Source organism: Ambystoma mexicanum, chromosome 3q, assembly GCF_040938575.1.
Source record: "Ambystoma mexicanum isolate Mex_15411 chromosome 3q, UKY_AmexF1_1, whole genome shotgun sequence".
NCBI classification, from domain to species: Eukaryota; Metazoa; Chordata; class Amphibia; order Caudata; family Ambystomatidae; genus Ambystoma; species Ambystoma mexicanum.
The window spans coordinates 1,106,267,425-1,106,286,492 of record NC_090926.1 but is presented as its reverse complement, the minus strand read 5'-3'; positions in this window follow the sequence as shown (position 1 = coordinate 1,106,286,492).

Sequence of the window (19,068 nt, the reverse complement as noted above, 5' to 3'; positions counted from 1 at the left end):
AGTGCAGTGCTGGGTAGGTCACATTAGGTAGTTGCATGTAGGTACAGTTCAGTCCCAGTGCAGTGCTGGGTAGGTCACATTAGGTAGTTGCATGTAGGTACAGTTCAGTCTCAGTGCAGTGCTGGGTAGGTCACATTAGGTAGTTGCATGTAGGTACAGTTCAGTCCCAGTGCAGTGCTGGGTAGGTCACATTAGGTAGTTGCATGTAGGTACAGTTCAGTCCCAGTGCAGTGCTGGGTAGGTCACATTAGGTAGTTGCATGTAGGTACAGTTCAGTCCCAGTGCAGTGCTGGGTAGGTCACATTAGGTAGTTGCATGTAGGTACAGTTCAGTCCCAGTGCAGTGCTGGGTAGGTCACATTAGGTAGCTGCATGTCAGTCCCAGTGCAGTGCTGGGTAGGTCACATTAGGTAGCTCCATGTCAGTCCCAGTGCAGTGCTGGGTAGGTCACATTAGGTAGCTGCATGTCAGTCCCAGTGCAGTGCTGGGTAGGTCACATTAGGTAGCTGCATGTCAGTCCCAGTGCAGTGCTGGGTAGGTCACATTAGGTAGCTGCATGTCAGTCCCAGTGCAGTGCTGGATAGGTCACATTAGGTAGATACATATAGATGCTGTTCAGTCCCAATGCAGGACTGGGAGCGGTAATAACATATAGGTACAGTTCAATATTGACACTCGAATATACCGACTGGGAAAGCCTCGCCTCTAGATACAAGGGGCTACATCAGGCAACAATTAAGACAGGTTGGCAAGTACATGCAGACTGGGAGAGCCTCTCCTCATATTGCAAGGGGCGGCTGCACAAGGGAGCAGGAAGTCATGTTGGTCCGGTCACGTGGGTTAGCAGGGCTTCTCCTCCTATAAGAGGGGGTTACTTAAGGAGCAAAAGTAAGGTCATTGTATCAGTGGAATAGGGGATGAGTGGATTCACAGCTGTCACAACCCCTCCCCCTTTATGTAAGAGGCTGCAGGGCAAATCCCAGACACCAATGATAAGAGAATGACCCTGTCAAAGACAGTGAAAAGATAGCAGTATTAAGTCCACAAAGTAACATTTACCTTGTATAGTTCATAGTAAAACAAGTATTATCATCCAAATACAATGTATGTAACTGTGTAATTTATTAAAGCCTTTGTAATTACATATTTCTATGCAAATGTCACCTTCTAATAAACAAGAGTTTAGCAGATAATGTAACCATCGAGGTATCCTTCTCCAACAAGAAGAAATATGGAATCATTATTTGCTCTTGTGATAGTATAGTCAGACATTGGGCCAGGTTATCAAAGAGCAGCGCAAATGAAAGGAGCGCAGCAAGTGAACTCCATTTCATTTTGCTGTTTTCAGAATTTCTCAGATCACCATATTCACCAAGTGACCTGAGCATTTTTGTTGATCCCCCTTGCATATATATGCGTGCTCCAGACACTAATGTATGACAGGTCCCAGGCAACCATGTGATTGCTGCATGCACATTTCACCAAGACGGGCCACTAAAGGGCCCATCTCTGCGAAATGCCTAGAGGGAAAAAAAAGCATTTCCATTCCTGTTTGGGGGATGGAAATGGTATATTATGTTAAGTTATTTATACTGCACACTCCTGCCATTTCCATGGTCTCCATGGGCTCCCATGGATCTGTAAGGTAATGTGGGGTGGGTTGATGCATGCAGAACCAGGAGTAACTGGAGTCTGTGCGTGTGCTTTCTGGGTGTGTTTTGTTTTGTACACTGCATGCTTATTGTTTCCAGATGGGCAGGGTCCAGTGTTTGTGTTGTTGATTGTTGGAGAATATTGGGGTTTGTGAGTTGGTTTGAGAGTGATGTGCAGTTTTGGGTGTTTAGCAGGGTGGTTCCTTAGATATCTGGGCGTGGGTGGTAGGCGTGTGGTGAAGGTGGGTGGTAGAGAAGAGGAAGTGGTTAGTAGATTGTTAGGTGGTATCTGGATATTGTGCAGCTATGCTATTTTTTTCCTTTTGCAAGGCAGTCACCTTTGCATTGGCTTGAGGTTAGAATTGAATTGGTGGGACAAGACTACAGGGAAGGAAATAGATTAATATGGCAGAAAGTATTGTGTAGGGGACTGTTAGATATCACCGGGGTGGGGAATTATCTAGAGGGGATATTTGGTTTCTAGGGTCCTCCTGACCCGTTATGTAAACGTGTGTGTGCGTTTCTTGAAACATTGGTCCGAGAATTGAGCAGTGTTCGGTTGCAGGAGTCCTTGCGGTTCTGTCCCTTTACGCTAGAGTTCCAATGCCTTTGTGGATGTGGTTTGGGCATTTTATGGGGTTGAAAGAGCCTGACCATGGTTTGGACATTCTATGAGGTGGAAATGGCCTGCCCATGTGGATGATCATTGTATAGTTGTTGATCTGTTTTTATCTCGGCGAGTTGAATAACTAAGTTTTAAGCCATTTCCCTTCCGCCATCCTCATTTCCTTCGGGATCGAGTTCCATAGTTTGGCTTTGAGAATGGAGAAAACAGTTACTCTGTGTTTTGTTTCTTTTTGGAGGGCACTGCTAGAACTTAAGGATCTTCTGGGTTGGTATTGGGTGATTTCTTCCTAGAGGCTTCCATGTCATGTGGTGGGGGGCGCCATCGAACTACATAAATAAATAGTTTCTCTTTGAAGTCCAAGTGACCCCCAGGACACGTGGCAGTGGGAGGCCCCCCTACAGCATGGGGGCTGCAGGTGCCCCGGCTATGTCAGTGATTGGGTGAATATTGTGCTGGTTATTGGAGATGTGGTTTCTGAGAGGGTGTTGTCAGTGGTCCTCCTGGATGCCTCTATGGCTTAGTGGATTGAGCGTATTTTTACTCCAAGGAGGTCTGGAACACTCTCACACAACATTTGCGAGGGTACAGTGTTGTTACTGCATGGGGTTGGGTTTTATATATCCTTGATAATTCTGTACATTTCCATTTGGGGGTTTGTTTCCGATTGGATTTGTGCAGCGCAATGTGCATTCTTAGCTTTGAAGACTGCTAATCTGTCTAGATAAATTTGTATTTGGTAGTTATTTTTGTATAGTTGTTTGTAGTTTTTCTTCACGTCTTTTCTAGTTTACGGGTTATTTTCTTGAGTTCTCACAGTTCCTCTGTGAACCATCTAACCAGCACATTATTTCGGTGTGGGTTTGAAGGTTTTTTAGGGTGCCCAATGGTCTACTCCACCTCTTATCCAGGTGCGAAGATTCTTTTCAACAGTGTCTGGTGTTTTTTCATGTAGTTGAGAGGAATCGGGTTTGTTGGTTTCTAGTAGTTGGGTTAGTGTTTCTAGATCAAGCCTTTTCCAGTTTATTTTTGTTTGTCATTGATTGCTTTAAGTTTGTGGGTATTGTACGGGATGGTGTTCTAATGGTGAAAGGGATCATATGATGTTCCCTCCAGATGATTGGTACCAGTGGGGCAGTAGTGAAGAGTTCATGCCTGAAGAATATTGCGTCAAAGATGTGTCCAGCTCTGTGGGTCCGTTCACCATTTGTTTGAGATGGAGAATTTCCAGCAGTGCGCTGATGGAGTTAGTTTTGGTTTCGGCTATCTCTAGATAAGAAGGAAGAGTAGGGAAGAGTATGTTGGATTGTTCGCTGAGTTTGACTAAGAGTGATTCTCCGTTTTCTATGTCTGTTGAAGGTAAATATGTGGAACTGATTTGGTTTTTGTTTGCCATGGCAATTCCTCCTATCTGCCCTCTCTGTTTGATTGCATTAGTTTATAGCTGCTGGGTATGGCTCCATGAGCGATTACTTTATAGTTGTCTGATAGCCATGTTTCTGTGAGGAAGAGGGCGTCAATGCCGCCTTCGCTAACGAGGTCGTACATTTCTGCTTGGTGGTTTGCCATAGATCGTACATTAAGCAGGCTGCAGTGTAGCATGTGTGCTTTGGATGACTCTTTGTTGGATGCTTTTCCTGGATGTTTGTGTTGGTGAGATACGTGGGTTATCTACTAGTTTGCTGGGGTTGGTTGTTTCTTTGTGTTTGTCTAGATCCTCCGTGCCTTTGTTGAGGATTTCCAGGGCTGTCACATTTAAAACAAACAATCATGGCAGAGTGAGAAATGACCCTGTCATGACTTGCGCCTTCTTCCAATACCTAGTAATTGTATGAGTACCTTGGATTATGATCAGAAAACATTGCAATTATAAGTACTGCGGCTTTTGATTGCATTACTTGGTACAGGGTAGAAATATATGGTGCATGTTGTGAGTACCAGAGCACTTCATGCCCATACATGACAAACAGTGGCACTTTATGGGCCTATGATAGAATAGCTGGTAATTAGCATGGGTACATGGAGATGAACACCAATGCATATCAAATGCTTATACGACAGGCCAACACTATTTGCTTTGCCAGTGCTTGCTCTAAGTGGTGTCTAAAATGTTGCAGCAGGCATGCTAATAGCCAAATGAGTAATTTCATCTATCAACCTTTTTTATGGACATTATCTATAGCGCTCTCTCCCTCTTCAATGTTCCTACTCCCGGATCATCTTTTTTGCACCACTCTCAGCAACTATCCATCTGTCCACTACTCCCTTCTTTCAAGCTCCCCCACTTCTCCTTCTGAACTCTTCCATTCCACTCTTTCACTAACCAGGGAGAAGCACTGAAATTATAGTTAAATACCCGGTAATCAAATATGCCCTCCTCTCTCTCTCTGCACAATTCACCATCTTATCAAGCATCCACACTTCTTCTTCAGTCCCAAAACAGGTACATATGTTTCTAAGGAATCTTCCCAGACAAACCGCTTTCTTTGCACAGGCTGAGAGAAGCGTTAGTGTTTTGTGACGACTGAAAACCTGACTGTGTTCAAGTACATCTCATAAAATGCTGAATTATATTCTTCTGCAATACATAAAGATATCCTGCATCTGGTAGAAATACAAGCAATAGCAAAGTCCTTTGCTTGGGAATCGAAAGGACGCAACAACAAAAACAGAAACATCAAAGCCCCCTTACAACAGTTACACTGAGAGCTTCAAAAAGATGAATAGCACTTTGCTTAGTTAACATCCCTGCTGTAAGATGGCACATGCTTGAAGGTTAGTTTATGTAGTCCACAAATACTTTATTTCTAACACTGTTTTGCTGAAAATGTGTTTATAATGAGCTTTTGTGCTGTTGGTGAGAAATCTGCAACTTATTGAAGTGTGACTGTGTTTTTAAAAATGTAATTATTTCTTTTTCTTTTTTTAAGAACATCTTTTTTTAAGAACAAAGAACACATATATTTAAATTGCTTCAAGGACTGGCACTCGACCCTCTGGTGGTTTGGATTAGGTTATGTTGTGCTTTTAGCAAAGTCCCAAAGGTGTCCCCTGCCCCCCCCAGATATTGTTTGTCTCCTCCGCCCCTGGGCACTTCTGCATTGGTATTAACTGGCCATTGATGGCAGCAGGTGCAAAATGGTGCGAGTACTTGAACATCTACTTATGCATAAGCCAAAACCTTTGGCTTTGACCAATGCTGGTTTTTAACAGGACTTCTGTGAAAGACATGTGGTGCTTTTAAATCAAGTGGCTGAAAACAGACCTGGTCTATAAATGTGTATTGCACCAGTAGCGTGTTTACTACAGCAATTAAATCATTAACTCTCAACAAGACTCCTTTGAGAAAACGCTTGCAGACACTTTGAGGGCATAGTTTGATAAAAGCTTGCTCAAAGAGTTCCAATGAGGAGGTGTTCTGGGTGGGGGCAGGCAGGAACTGGGTGGGAATTGCCATAGGAATTAGCATGGCCATGGGAATTCAATGGTGGGCAAATAACTAAACAACACGGGCAAGCTTTTTGTCCCTCCCCATATGCCATTTCTGCCTAGCTGTACTGAGTGCTGTCATTATGAAAATATCTCCCCGGATCTCAGATCCAGCTCCACAATCCTGGGAAATCTATATGTGATTGTGTTTTAAACTATGCCGGGCAGCGATTTGAAACACTTCCCCAGAGGACCACTTGAGGGTTTGAGCAGGAGCCCTGTGCTGCAATCTCTTGTCAATGTTGCACTGTACTGGAAATATGTATGTGCATTTTTTAGGTACAAAGGGGGTGCAGATTTTGTACTTTGCTGACATCATAAATTGATCAATTCTCTGAGGGGAAGAGGCAAATGTTCATGGGGGTGACTAAAATACCTGCCCTACACCCTCCCAATCCAGCCCTCGCTGGACCTGGCCCCTTTCCCTGCCCTAGGTGGAATGCCCAAGTAAAAAAAGTCAAATTCCACTACTGTCTGTTCTCTAAAGCAATCCTATTGGCTTATTGCTGCCACAAAAGTGCCGCCTAATAACCCAAACGAAAAAGAATGCCAGGTAGTGGCGCAACACCATTGAGCAGATCGGGCTCCTGTCCTCTCCTGAAATGCTGGTCTTTGTTGGGTGGTGCCAGCTCCTGGCTAGAGCGGGCTGAAGCCTTCCAACTTTGAGGCAGAATGCATTTCTCGATGTGTCACCAGCCCATAGCTTTGATGGCAAAATCAAGAGCCTTTGACAGAGCTTTGTATTTGCTTATGTTTAAGCACTCGCGATATCAGCAGACTCACTTTAATAAAGCCAAAGTCCTAACTACTGGGCTCAGATTTTAGAAGACCCATGTCTCCAGTGATTAGCATAGCATTATGAAAGTAAAGAGCCCCTGAATTGGGGTGAAAGGTACGACTTGTGGCCAAAGGGAAGGTGAAATAGCGTGCGGCTCGCTTCTTGCGCTTCAATCTGAAGGCTGTTATCCCCATTTTCTGCAGTATCTACATAATCCACACGCAGTTTGTTGCTTCTTTGAATAAACTGTCCTGAAGAAGATGGTCTGAACACCCTACTCCATCGAAACCGATCGACCTTTCTGGCCATGGGTGCTACCATGGCCTTTGTGTAGATATCGCCAACAATCGGGGCGATACTTTACAAATAATATGATCCACATTCATTACTCACATACTGTGAGCCTTTTAAAGTGTTTTACACTTACAGACATTGATGTACCAACACCAATCGCCCTTTTAGATGCTCATAACACTTACCACTCGATCATGAGGCTTAACTAGAATTTCCTTAGGGTTAATAAAGCATACATAGACAATCCCATGGTTTTTGGAACACTCATGTAAGCTATTTAGCTGTTCTGGGCAGTGATCTAATTAGCAGCTCTGCCACACTAAGATATACTGGAGTGGTGTGGTGTTTTTTATGGTTGCCCTTCATTGTCATATCCTGTGTCCAGAATTCTCTGATACAGGTCCGGGCGTCCACATTTCTGGTAGATTGAGGGACAGTTTTCTTCCTACCCTATCCCTATCAGATAGCCGTTGCACCACACGCTGCCTATGGATAGACAACCCTGGGTAGGGACAGTTTTCTTTCCTAATAAGGGCGAGATAGCAACACAATGTTGGTTCCCTTCTTCCCCTTCCTGCATCCAGTTCTAACCAGCATTTCTAGGCACTAGTTTGTAGCAATTTTTCCTCCTAAGAACCGTTTGTATTGTGATATCACTTCTTGACCTAACGGTTATGGAATGAAAGTTTTCCTTGTTTTATTTGTACATTACCCTGATGTTCGTATAGGGCTGATATGGGCCCATTTATTTGTAATGTTTGGGGGTACCGCTTGCCTTACAGTTTGGCAAAATAGGTCAAGGTACTTGTGGAGTGCTTAAATCAATAATGAAGTCAAATGAATGCAGCTAGGTGGTTAAAAGATGCAGATTACCAGTAGGTTCTGTGTCATAAGACTGCCAACATGGGGGCAGCTGTAAAAGCTGAAAGGTCCAGACGGCATCCCTGGGTGGGGAGACTGACAGCGTAATGGGTTTATTGGCCCCACATTGGCCTCACTCACTATCTGCTTTCAAAACTGTCATCCAGCCCCACCAAAGGTTTGAGGCTGGCTCTGCTCCCGCATGGCAGACCTACAGAGCCGAGGTCATATGGAACAAGTCACAGATGTTAAACGGTGCCTGGGCTTCGCTGTTAACAAAGGCCCCAGCAGCTACTAACAAAGCATTACCCTGTTAGCACCTGCGTTCATATGCATACATTTGTACACAATTGAAATCGTGGTTTGGGGTTAGCACTTGAATGCCAGGAGAGTGATTAGAAGGGAAGTGGTGACATGAGACAGCTCATTCTCACAGCAGTCCCTAAGTGTGGCATTTCAGAAATGAAGGAGAGAGTTAACTTCTTGTAACATTGAAGCTTCACCAGAATAGTTTCATTTGAATGTGCAAATAAATTAGATACACCCATACAAGTACGTGACTCTCTACCATATAAATCAGTAGTCTTCAAACAGGGGGTTTGTCCACCCCTTGGTGGACCCGAAGGATATTCCAGGGGTGAGAGTGAAGGGATCGGCAGGCGGTGGACTTTTAAAGAATTAAGGTGACTGTTTGTTAATAGAAAATATATGCAGCAGAAAATCTTATATTTTAAAGAGCCTGGGGCTCCCCTTGGACATCCTTTGGACCCACTAGGTGGGCCAACACATGGGTGGGGGGCATCAGAAAACAATATCTTTACTCAAGTACTCAAGGTAGGACTGATCTAAATAAACTTTCCGAATAGATTGCACTCGATCTCACACACAGAGAGATAACAAATAGTATATGGTTTGAATGGCTTGCCAGAGGAAATTGACAATATAAAATGTGTAGGGCTTGCCTCAGGGAAAGTTTTGGCAGTAACAGAAACCCATAGTTTGCCTAAGTACTGCTAAATGTATGATGAAAATGTCTGTGGCACCAGGTGAGGGCAGGTCTGCTTAGTGGGTGCCAATGATGGAAAAGAGCATGCTATGTTGGGCACAGCTTGCAGAGTGTTAGGGAGAATTCTCTTATAAGGCTAATTTCCCAAACCTAGTGAGTCCCCCAGCAGCTTTGCTGGATTTTTGTGGTTTGTTTCTTTCTCCTGCTAAGAGTGAGAGTCGTTTTCTCCCACTCTTAGGCATGATTTGAGGTATGTCTTTGACTTGGTATGTGCCTATGGGCTATGGGGTCTTTTACTACATAGGGTGTCATCTGTTTTGGTATATGTGTTACACAGCATCCTCCGTGCAGTAACACAGGGGTGTCATAGTGACCCCCACACAAAGACTCCATACCCTGGGACTGACTACTGTCTCCCAGGGCATGTAAAGTCACCATTGGCCTTATTAGTCCAAAATTGTGAACAGAACCAGTGCAAACCATCATATTGCGGAAGTACTGGAAGGGGTTAATTAGATTGCCCCTGGGTCTGTTTCCAAGGGGGCACTGTCCAGTCCCCCCTTGTTGAGTTTCTGGCTGGTGGCAGTGGTTACCACTCGAAATATTCCACCGGAATATTTCTTATGGAATTTTCCCATTCATTTTAAACGCACCACTTTTTTGGTGCATTGTAAAGATACCACCGGTTTATTTAATTAATATTAAATCGCTGGTTGGGTCTTTTCGCCAGAACTCTATTACAAAATGGCATATGTGTCCGTCTTTGTAACTCCAACCAAGGTCGGGCCCTTTGTTCCACTGTTTGGTGGCTTCTCCACCGAAGCCCTCCAACTGGTGCCACTCTGTCTGGGATTCACAGGATGTGTGGGTGGGGGAATTGGCACCCTGGACTGCGTTGCCTTAGCAACCCAAGTCGCACTCTGTTCTGATTGGCCCAGTGGTGAGCCGCCGGCTCACCACTTAGCATGTATGAGTGACAGCTAGGCTGTTGAATGGGGGTTTTTCGGTATAAAAGCAGGGCTTTTGGGACTGGAACTTCAGAAGTCATCACTGGACCTGAGAAATCCAAAGAGGGGAGAAGCTGAGCCATCTGCAACGACGACACCACCAGTGGAGCCCTGCTGCAACGACCTCACCACTTCCCCGATGACAAGAGAAGATCTTCTGCAAGAGTCTTCTCCCCCTGAGCTGATGGGAACAACCAGTTCGACATTCACCTTCCAGGACGTTCCTTGGTCGAATCGCCAGTGCCAAGCACCCGGCAGCCGGATAGCCAAGCTTCAGTCCACTGGGACCGCGAATAAAAGGAACGCACCTTTTAACCGATCGAGCAACTCTGCGGCTGGTCTCATCCCTGGGCAGTGCAACGACTCCAAGTTTCCTCCTCGACGAGATCTTCTCCTTCCCTGGTCGAAACCACGGACTGCACCCGCTGCCAGGAACAACTGCCACCGCTGGAGCTTCCTCACTTTTAAAGGTACTCTGTTCCACCTGGCCTCCCTTTGCACGGATCGCTAAAGGTGACCCTTAAATCCTTGGCTTTCCAACTGGGTTGGCCCCCAGATCTTCTAACTTCACCTTTTGCATCAAACCAACCTCGTTTGAACATTTTGCAAAGACTTGAGTGCATTTTTAAACTGTGTGATCTTGGGCACATTTCGCCTTGCTCCATGTAAAGTGGCCTTGGCCTATGAACTTTGGCTCTACAGTAGACTCTGCCTTCACTAGCTTGCTCTGGTCTTCGAAAAGTGTTGGGAACTGTTTTATTTTCATGACCTGTCTTTTTCTCTCCCTCTAACTTAATTATTGGAGTGCCATCTAAGTTAAGCGCTTGCATCTGTTTTACAAATAGTGGTGTTTTGACCTAGACTGTCTAATAATTATTAAGCAAGGTGTGTATACTTTTTCCGATTGTGTTTGAACTTGCTTTGATCTATAGTGCTTAGTGCATTTCCTAAAGTGTGTTTTAAATAAATAATTATATACTTTTGATACCAAGCTCTGGTCAGTGTTTGTTTGCTCCACTGTGTTTCTGGCTCTATTGTGTATCCTCTGTATACTGCCCTACTCATCTTGAGAGAAGTCTGACTGCTCTGCCACAGCTACCAGGTAAATCTGGGTAGTGCAGGCTTCTACCAATTGGGTTTACGGCTTACTCCTGTATTCTTAATCTTTTTGCAGAGTTCCCCAAGGGAACTGCACAGGATTCTGCCTAAAACTGGTGTACAGCGGTGGGATTTGTATTGAGGATACATTGTAGAGTGCTTCTGATACTTTGGTGCAGCTAACCACAAAGCTTATCACTAAAAAGCTAATTTTCTAACAAGTCAACTATGGAAAGTTACAGCCTGGAGTCCCTTTCTGCAAATACAGCTGATTGTTTAAGATCCCTTTGTAGACATAAGAATCTTCCTGTAAAAGGAAAGAAAATAGAATTGATTGAAATATTGTTAGAGGACCAAAGTCTGGGTAGTGGTTCAGAGGAGCCTACCTACCCAGCAAATGTAGCCAACAGTAATGAGGTTAATATGAATCAAAGTGTTGATAGTATTGTTGTTGATTCAGAAGAGGAAGGTGAGACTAATGTAACTGTCCCCACTGGTCCTCTGCCTGCTCTACCACCTCAAACATTGCCTACTGGACCCCTATCAGGTCCCACACTAAGTACTGAATTCATAGAACTAGAAACATAAGGCTTGAATTAGAGTTCAAATGAATGAGTGCCCAATCTGAACAAAAGCACCAAGAACTAAGGCTCAGAGAAATGGAGCTCAAGCATGAGCTAGAGATGAAGAAATTGTCCGTGGAAAATGCTTCTCTCCCCGGATCCTCTAGGAGTTCCAGTGCCAAAAGACCCCGGATGTCTAAAGAGATTGTGGGTATGTATGAACCTAAGTTGGATATGTTAGATTGGCTGGCTATGTTTGAGTATAGTCATTGGCTCCAGGACATAACAGGGAATCAGTTGCTTCCTTGGTTGTTCTCTAGGCTCCCCCCGTGTTGCATCTGATGTGGTAATGGAGTTGGGGGAGGTGGATAGGATGGACTATGAATGTGTGAAGCTAGCTTTAATAGCTAGATTTGGGAAGACCCCTTCCCAGTACCTTACGAGGTTTAGGACCCTCAAAAAGCATGATGGTACCCCTTGGGCTACCTGGGTGAGTGAACGTTTGAAGATCTTAGAGGGATGGATTAAGGGTTACAGAGTGAACACTTATGAGGGAATGAGAAATCTTGTAATGTTGGAGTCTATTTTTGATGTCTGCTCTCCGGAGCTCAGACAGCACTTGGCTGATTCTAAGGAAATAGATCCCAAGAAGCCAGCTAAGATTGCTGACTTCTGGGTTGCCAACAAGGCTACTCATAAGGATTCTGGGGTAACTCAGAAAAAGGATGAGGGGAAACAGCCTAAAAAGAACTCCAAAGAGAATTCCAATAATTCCAATTCCAAAGAGGGCCCCAAACAGAGCAATAAGGGTACGCCACAAGGGAAACCGAATCAGGCTAGTGTACCTTCTGGTCCCAAACCAGAAGGAGGTCAGAACAAGCCACCATTCATAAAGGCATTTGGGAAATGCTATGTTTGTGACTTTACTGACCATGTGAAAGGGGATCCCAGATGTAAGGTTAAACCTTCAGGGGTCCACACTGTCTCCTTAGCCTTCACTCCAGAGCAGGAAGTACCAATGACAAATGGAAACTTTCACCTACTGGCTGAAGACCCCATAAGAGTCTCAACTAGTGTTTCTTTAGTGTCCCTGGGGTTGTGGGAATAACAGAATTTAGATGTCTATAATTCTATCCCAGATAATACTAAAGATTATTATAAGGACAGTGTCCAAGTGAATGGTCAGGAGACTCCTGCCATTAGGGACACTGGGGCCAGCATAACTGTGGTGGACGAATCTTTTTTCAAGGCAGAGGATGTTGCTAGGGCACCCAAACGCCTCACCAAGTTAGCTGGAGGGCCTGTGCAGATGCTTCCCCAGTTACCAGTTCTCATCCAGTGCAATGATATGACTGTCAAGATACCTGTCAGTGTACAATGTGAGGTGCCAGGAAGAGTTCTGTTGGGAAATGACCTAAAAACTCTTGGAGTAGTGTCACATACCCCCAGACCTCCTAGTACAAGGTTACAGGAGCTAACCAGACCTGCAAGGGAGAAAACCTTGAAAGGTTCTCCTAAGGAGATGATGGAAACAGAAATCACTCCTACTCCACTGGAGCTACTATCTAATATATCTGAGCAACCAGAAGCAAAGGAGAAACCCAAGGCTTCTAGAAGGAAACCAGCAGCAAGCACTCCAGTGCTTCCAACTAGGACTTCCCCTAGGTTGTCCAAAGTTACACCTGTAACTCCACCTCCAGCTGAGGCTGAGAGGGAGGTACAACCCTGTGTGGGTGAACTAGACTCTGAAGAGAAAGAGCTAGTAGAAGGCCAAGAACTTATTGGAGATCTGGATCCTGTTGATCATCCCGAGCTGCAGTCTTTACTGGCAGAAGGTGGACCCAACAGGGCAGACTTCAGTAAAGGTCAAAGAGAATGTCCAACTCTGGAAGGTCTTCGCCACCAGGCAGCTTCTCAGGCTGATGGGCAAGAGCCTGGGAAGTATAGGTTGCACTGGGAAGATGGCCTCTTCTACAGTGAACCGACTGAGTCTACACCTGGAGACTACAAATGACTTGTAGTGCCCCAAGAGAACAGACTCCAATTCTTGCAACTAGCCCATGAGATTCCTTTGGCTGGTCACTTGAGCTTCAAGAAGACCAAGGAAAGGCTCTCTCTCTACTTTTATTGGCCTAAAATGGGGGCTGAGGGAGATAAGTATTGCAAGAGTTGCCACACTTGCCAAACGTCTGGTAAAAGTGGATCCAAGAGCGTGGCACCTCTAGTGCTTCTCCCTGTGGTGGAAGTACCATTTTAGAGGGTAGAAATTGACATTGTTGGTCCCCTTGATCCTCCAACTTCTTCAGGCAACAGGTTTATACTTGTTGTAGTAGACCATGCTACTAGATATTCTGAAGCAATTCCTATGAGAACTGTTACAGCTCTGGCTGTGGCTAAGGCCCTGCTTGGTATTTTTACCAGGGTTGGGTTTCCTAAGGAGGTAATCTCTGACAGGGGGTCGAATTATATGTCCCACTACATGAAGGACATGTGGAAAAACTGTGGATATACCTACAAGTTCTCTACCGCATACCACCCCCAGACAAATGGATTGGTAGAAAGGTTTAATAGAACCATGAAGAGCATGATAGGTGCTTTAGAGGAACACCCCTTAGAAGAAAGTGGGATCTTCTACTGCCATGCCTTCTTTTTGCTTATAGAGAAGTCCCTCAGGAGGGAGTAGGTTATAGTCCCATTGAGCTTCTTTATGGCCATCCAGTCAAAGGTCCATTGGCCCTGATTAAGGAGGGGTTGGAGAGTGCTCCTTCCCCCAAGCCAGTCAGAGTGACTGACTACGTGAAAGGACTCCGGAGGAGAATGTCACAAATGATGGCTCAAGCTAGTGATAACCTGAAGGCTGGTCAAGCTTTGGTCAAGCATTGGCATGATCAAAAGGCTAACAAGGTTGAGTTCGCTCAAGACCAGCTAGCTCTTGTCATGGTGCCAACAAGGCAGAGGGCCTTGCAGGACAAATTGATGGGACCCTTCAAGGCTGTGGGAAAACTTGGAGAGGTGAACTATCTGGTGGACCTTGGCAACCCTAAGTAGGCTCCCAGAGTCTTCCACACCAACAGACTGAAGGCTTATGTCTCTAGGCCTGAAGTAGGAGCTTTGCTTCTAGCTTCCGCACAAGAGGAAGAAGAGAGTGAACCTCTCCCTGATCTCCTCAGAGGCTTACCTTTGGATGAAAAAGTTGAAGGGGTTAATCTCTCTTCAAATCTGACACCTGAGCAACAAGAGGAGTGCAAATCGCTGGTAAATCAGGCTGCCTCCCTGTTCTCATTTTCACCAGGCTTGACCCATTGGGGCCAGTATGAGATCCTCACTGGTGACAGTCTGCCTGTAAAAAGCAGAGGGTACAGAATGTCAGAGAATGTAAGAACCCACATCAAAGGAGAGGTCAACAAGATGCTTGATCTTGGGGTAAAAGAGTCCTCTACTAGTCCATGGTCTAGCCCAGTTGTGTTAGTACCAAAAGCAGGATCCAAGGAGTTGAGATTCTGTGTGGACTATAGAGCTCTTAATGCAGTCACCAAGACTGATGCCCATCCTTTGCTAAGAACAGATGAGCTGGTGGATAAACTTGGTTCAGCCAAGTACCTCAGCACATTTTATCTAACGTCATGCTATTGGCAAATAGCCCTGACAGACCATGCCAAGGAGAAAACTGCATTTTCTACCCCAGTTGGTTTATACCAATTTATGGTTATGCCTTTTGGACTGAAGAATGCACCTGCTACATTCCAAAGGATGGTAAATCAGGTTCTGAATGGGATGGAGGACTTCTGCATGGCATACTTGGATGACATTGCTGTGTCCAGCCACTCCTGGGAAGAGCATGTTGACCACCTAGGATATGTTTTGCAGGCACTTAAGAAGGCCATTCTGACCATAAAGGCAAGTAAATGCCAGATTGGACAGAGTAAAGTGGTCGACCTTGGACATGAGGTAGGAGGTGGAGAAATAAGGCCTTTGCTCAGTAAGATTGAAGCTGTGCAAAATTGGACAACACCTACTACTCAGACCCAGGTGAGAGCCTTCTTAGGTCTCACTGGGTACTACAGGAATTTCATAGAGAACTATGGGACCATAGCTTCTCCGCTGAAGTGATCTCCTCTCCTAAATTCCCTAAAAAGGTCAAATGGAATCAGGAGTGCAATCAGGCTTTTGAAAACCTGAAGAAAGCCCTTTGTCAAGCTCCAGCACTAAGAGCTCCTGACTACCACCAACCTTTCATTGTACAGACAGATGCTTCAAATGTAGGTATAGGTGCAGTCCTTAGTCAACTGGATGAGAAAGGTAAGGAGCACCCCATTTGCTTCATCAGAAGGAAACTGAAGGAACCTGAGATAAGGTGGGCAACCATTGAAAGAGAGTGTTTTGCTATTGTGTGGTCTCTGAAGAAGTTTAGGCCATACTTGTATGGTTCTACTTTTGTTATTCAGACTGACCACCAACCCTTGAGTTGGTTGATGCAAATGAAAGGGGAGAACCCAAAATGATTGAGATGGTCAATCTGCCTCCAGGGGTTTGATTTCACCATTGAGCACAGGTGAGGGTGTCACCACCAAAATGCTGATGGTCTCTCTAGGATGTTTGTAACCGACTAGAGGTATGGGATTCATCCAGGAGTGGATTCAATCCGCCTGTCCCTTAGTCTGGGGGATGGGGGGCGAGTGTTAGGGAGAATTCTCTTATAAAGCTAATTTCCCAAACCTAGTGAGTCCCCCAGCAGCTTTGCTGGATTTTTGGGGTTTGTTTCTTTCTCCTGCTAAGAGTGAGACTCTTTTTCTCCCACTCTTAGGCATGATTTGAGGTATGTCTTTGATTTGGTATGTGCTTATGGGCTATGGGGTCTTTTACTCCATACAGTGTCATCTGTTTTGGTATATGTGTTACACAGCACCCTCCGTGCAGTAACACAGGGGTGTCATAGTGACCCCCAAACATAGACTCCATATCCTGGGACTGACTACTGTCTCCCAGGACATGTAAAGTCACCATTGGCTTTATTAGTCCAAAATTGTGAACAGAACCAGTACAAACCATCATATTGTGGAAGTACTGGAAGGGGTTAATTAGATTGCCCCTGGGTCTGTTTCCAAGGGGTCACTGTCCAGTCCCCCCTTGTCGAGTTTCTGGATGGTGGCAGTGGTTACCAAGCAAAATATTTCACCAGAATATTTCCTATGGGATTTTCCCATTCATTTTAAACGCACCACTTTTTTGGTGCATTGTAAAGATACCGCTGGTTTATTTAATTAATATAAAATCACTGGTTGGGTCTTTGTGCCAGACCTCTTTTACAAAATGGCGTATGTGTCCGTCTCTGTAACTCCAACCAAGGTCTGGCCCTTTGTTCCACATTTTTGGCGGGCTTCTCCACCTAAACCCTCCAACTGGTGCCACTCTGTCTGGGATTCACAGGATGTGTGGGTGGGGGAATTGGCACCCTGCACTGCGTTGCCTTAGCAACCCAAGTCACACTCTGGTCTGATTGGCCCAGTGGTGAGCCAGCCGGCTCACCACTTATCATGTATGAGTGACAGCTAGGCTGTTGAATGGGGGTTTTTCGGCATAAAAGCAGGGCTTTTGGGACTGGAAATTCAGAAGTCGCCACTGGACCTGAGAAATCCAAAAAGGGGAGAAGCTGAGCCATCTGCAACGACGACACCACCGGTGGAGCCCTGCTGCAATGACCTCACCACTTCCCAGACGACAAGAGTCTTCTCCCCCTGAGCTGGTGGGATGTCCCTTGGTCAAATCGCCAGTGCCAAGCACCCGGCAGCCAGATAGCCAAGCTTCAGTCCACTGGGACCGCAAATAAAAGGAACGCACCTTTTAACCGATCGAGCAACTCCCCGGCTGGTCTCATCCCTGGGCAGTGCAACGACTCCAAGCTTCCTCCTCAACGAGATCTTCCCCTTCCCTGGTCGAAACCACGAACTGCCACTGCTAGGAGCAACTGCCACTGCTGGAGCTTCCTCACTTTTAAAGGTACTCTGTTCCATCTGGCCTCCCTTTCCACGGATCGCTAAAGGTGACCCTTAAATCCTTGGCTTTCCAACTGGGTTGGCCCCCAGACCTTCTAACTTCACCTTTTGCATCGAACCAACCTCTTTTGAACATTTTGCAAAGACTTGAGTGCATTTTTAAACTGTGTGAGCTTGGCACATTTCGCCTTGCTCCATGTAAAGTGGCCTTGGCCTATGGCTTTGGCTCTACAGTAGACTCTGCCTTCACTAGCTTGCTCTGGTCTTAGAAAAGTGTTGGGAACTGTTTTTTTTTCATGACCTGTCTTTTTCTCTCCCTCTAACTTAATTATTGGAGTGCCATCTAAGTTAAGCGCTCGCATCTGTTTTACAAATAGTGGTGTTTCGACCTAGACCTGTCTAATAATTATTAAGGGAGGTGTGTATACTTTTTCTGATTGTGTTTGAACTTGCTTTGATCTATAGTGCTTAGTGTATTTCCTAAAGTGTGTTTTAAATAAATAATGATATACTTTTGATACCAAGCTCTGGTCAGTGTTTGTTTGCTCCACTGTGTTTCTGGCCCTTTTGTGTATCCTCTGTATACTGCCCTACTCATCTTGAGAGAAGCCAGACTGCTCAGCCACAGCGACCAGGTAAATCTGGGTGGTGCAGGCTGCTACTAATTGGGTTTACTGCTTACTCCTGTAGTCTTAGGGCCTCATTACACGGTAGGCGGTGAACCATGGCGCTATTAGCGCCATGGTTCATGCCGGTAAAATACCGGCACCGCCTTGGTGGAAAGGGGAATTACCGCCCTATTCCAAGGTTGGCGGGGCGGTAATTCCCCCTTCCACCATTGCCCTTCCCCATTCCCATTTTTGCCCCATAGGGCATACTGGGAATGGGAAAGGTGCTAATTACGGTACCGCAAATTTGCGGTGCCGTAATTAGCACTGAGGTCCCTTTGCGGGTTGGTTTTTAACGCCTGCAAAAAGCAGGCATTAAAGTACCTACCCGCAAAGGGACCTCGTAATAAGGCGGTAAGGGTTAACGGACACCGGTACCATTACCGGTGACCGTTAACCCTTACCTCCTTTTGTGTAATGAAGCCCTTAATCATTTTGCAGTGTTCCCCAAGGGAAATGCACAGGATTCTGCCTAACACAGAGTAAGGTGCCCACTGTGTGAAAGTGTGCAATAGCTGCACATCAAAGGTTCAGATTACATGTTTCTGCCTCAGACTTTCGTCGTCGCCAGCTGGATAAAATGAGTACCACTGCTTTTGGTAATCGTCAAATCAGCTTTTCACCCCTTCATGGCCATTAACTTGAGAACCAAGGCTGCTGGTCAATATTACTTGTGTTGTCAAATGATGGTAAAGTGCATAGACACCTGAAAGTGCCATTGTCAGCTATGTAAGTACAGCAATTAGTAAAAGTATTCATGGCATCCCTGAAAACAGCCTGCAGAACTTGCTACTGAGATCAAAGGTCGTAAGCCCCACATGTTCTCACGCTTACCTTCCTGCCCACAGTCTTCCAACCTGCCACTCCCAAAAGGAATTTGGAGGGACTGCGCCAGCCAAACCGCAGACAAACATCTGAGCACTACTACTCTGTCCTCTAATGGGTAAAGCCACAGCTGCCGTGGCTGCCTCAGTCAGTCTTCATAGCTGGCAGCAGGAATTAATATTCTCGCTCAAAAGAAATGTTGCCTTTTAC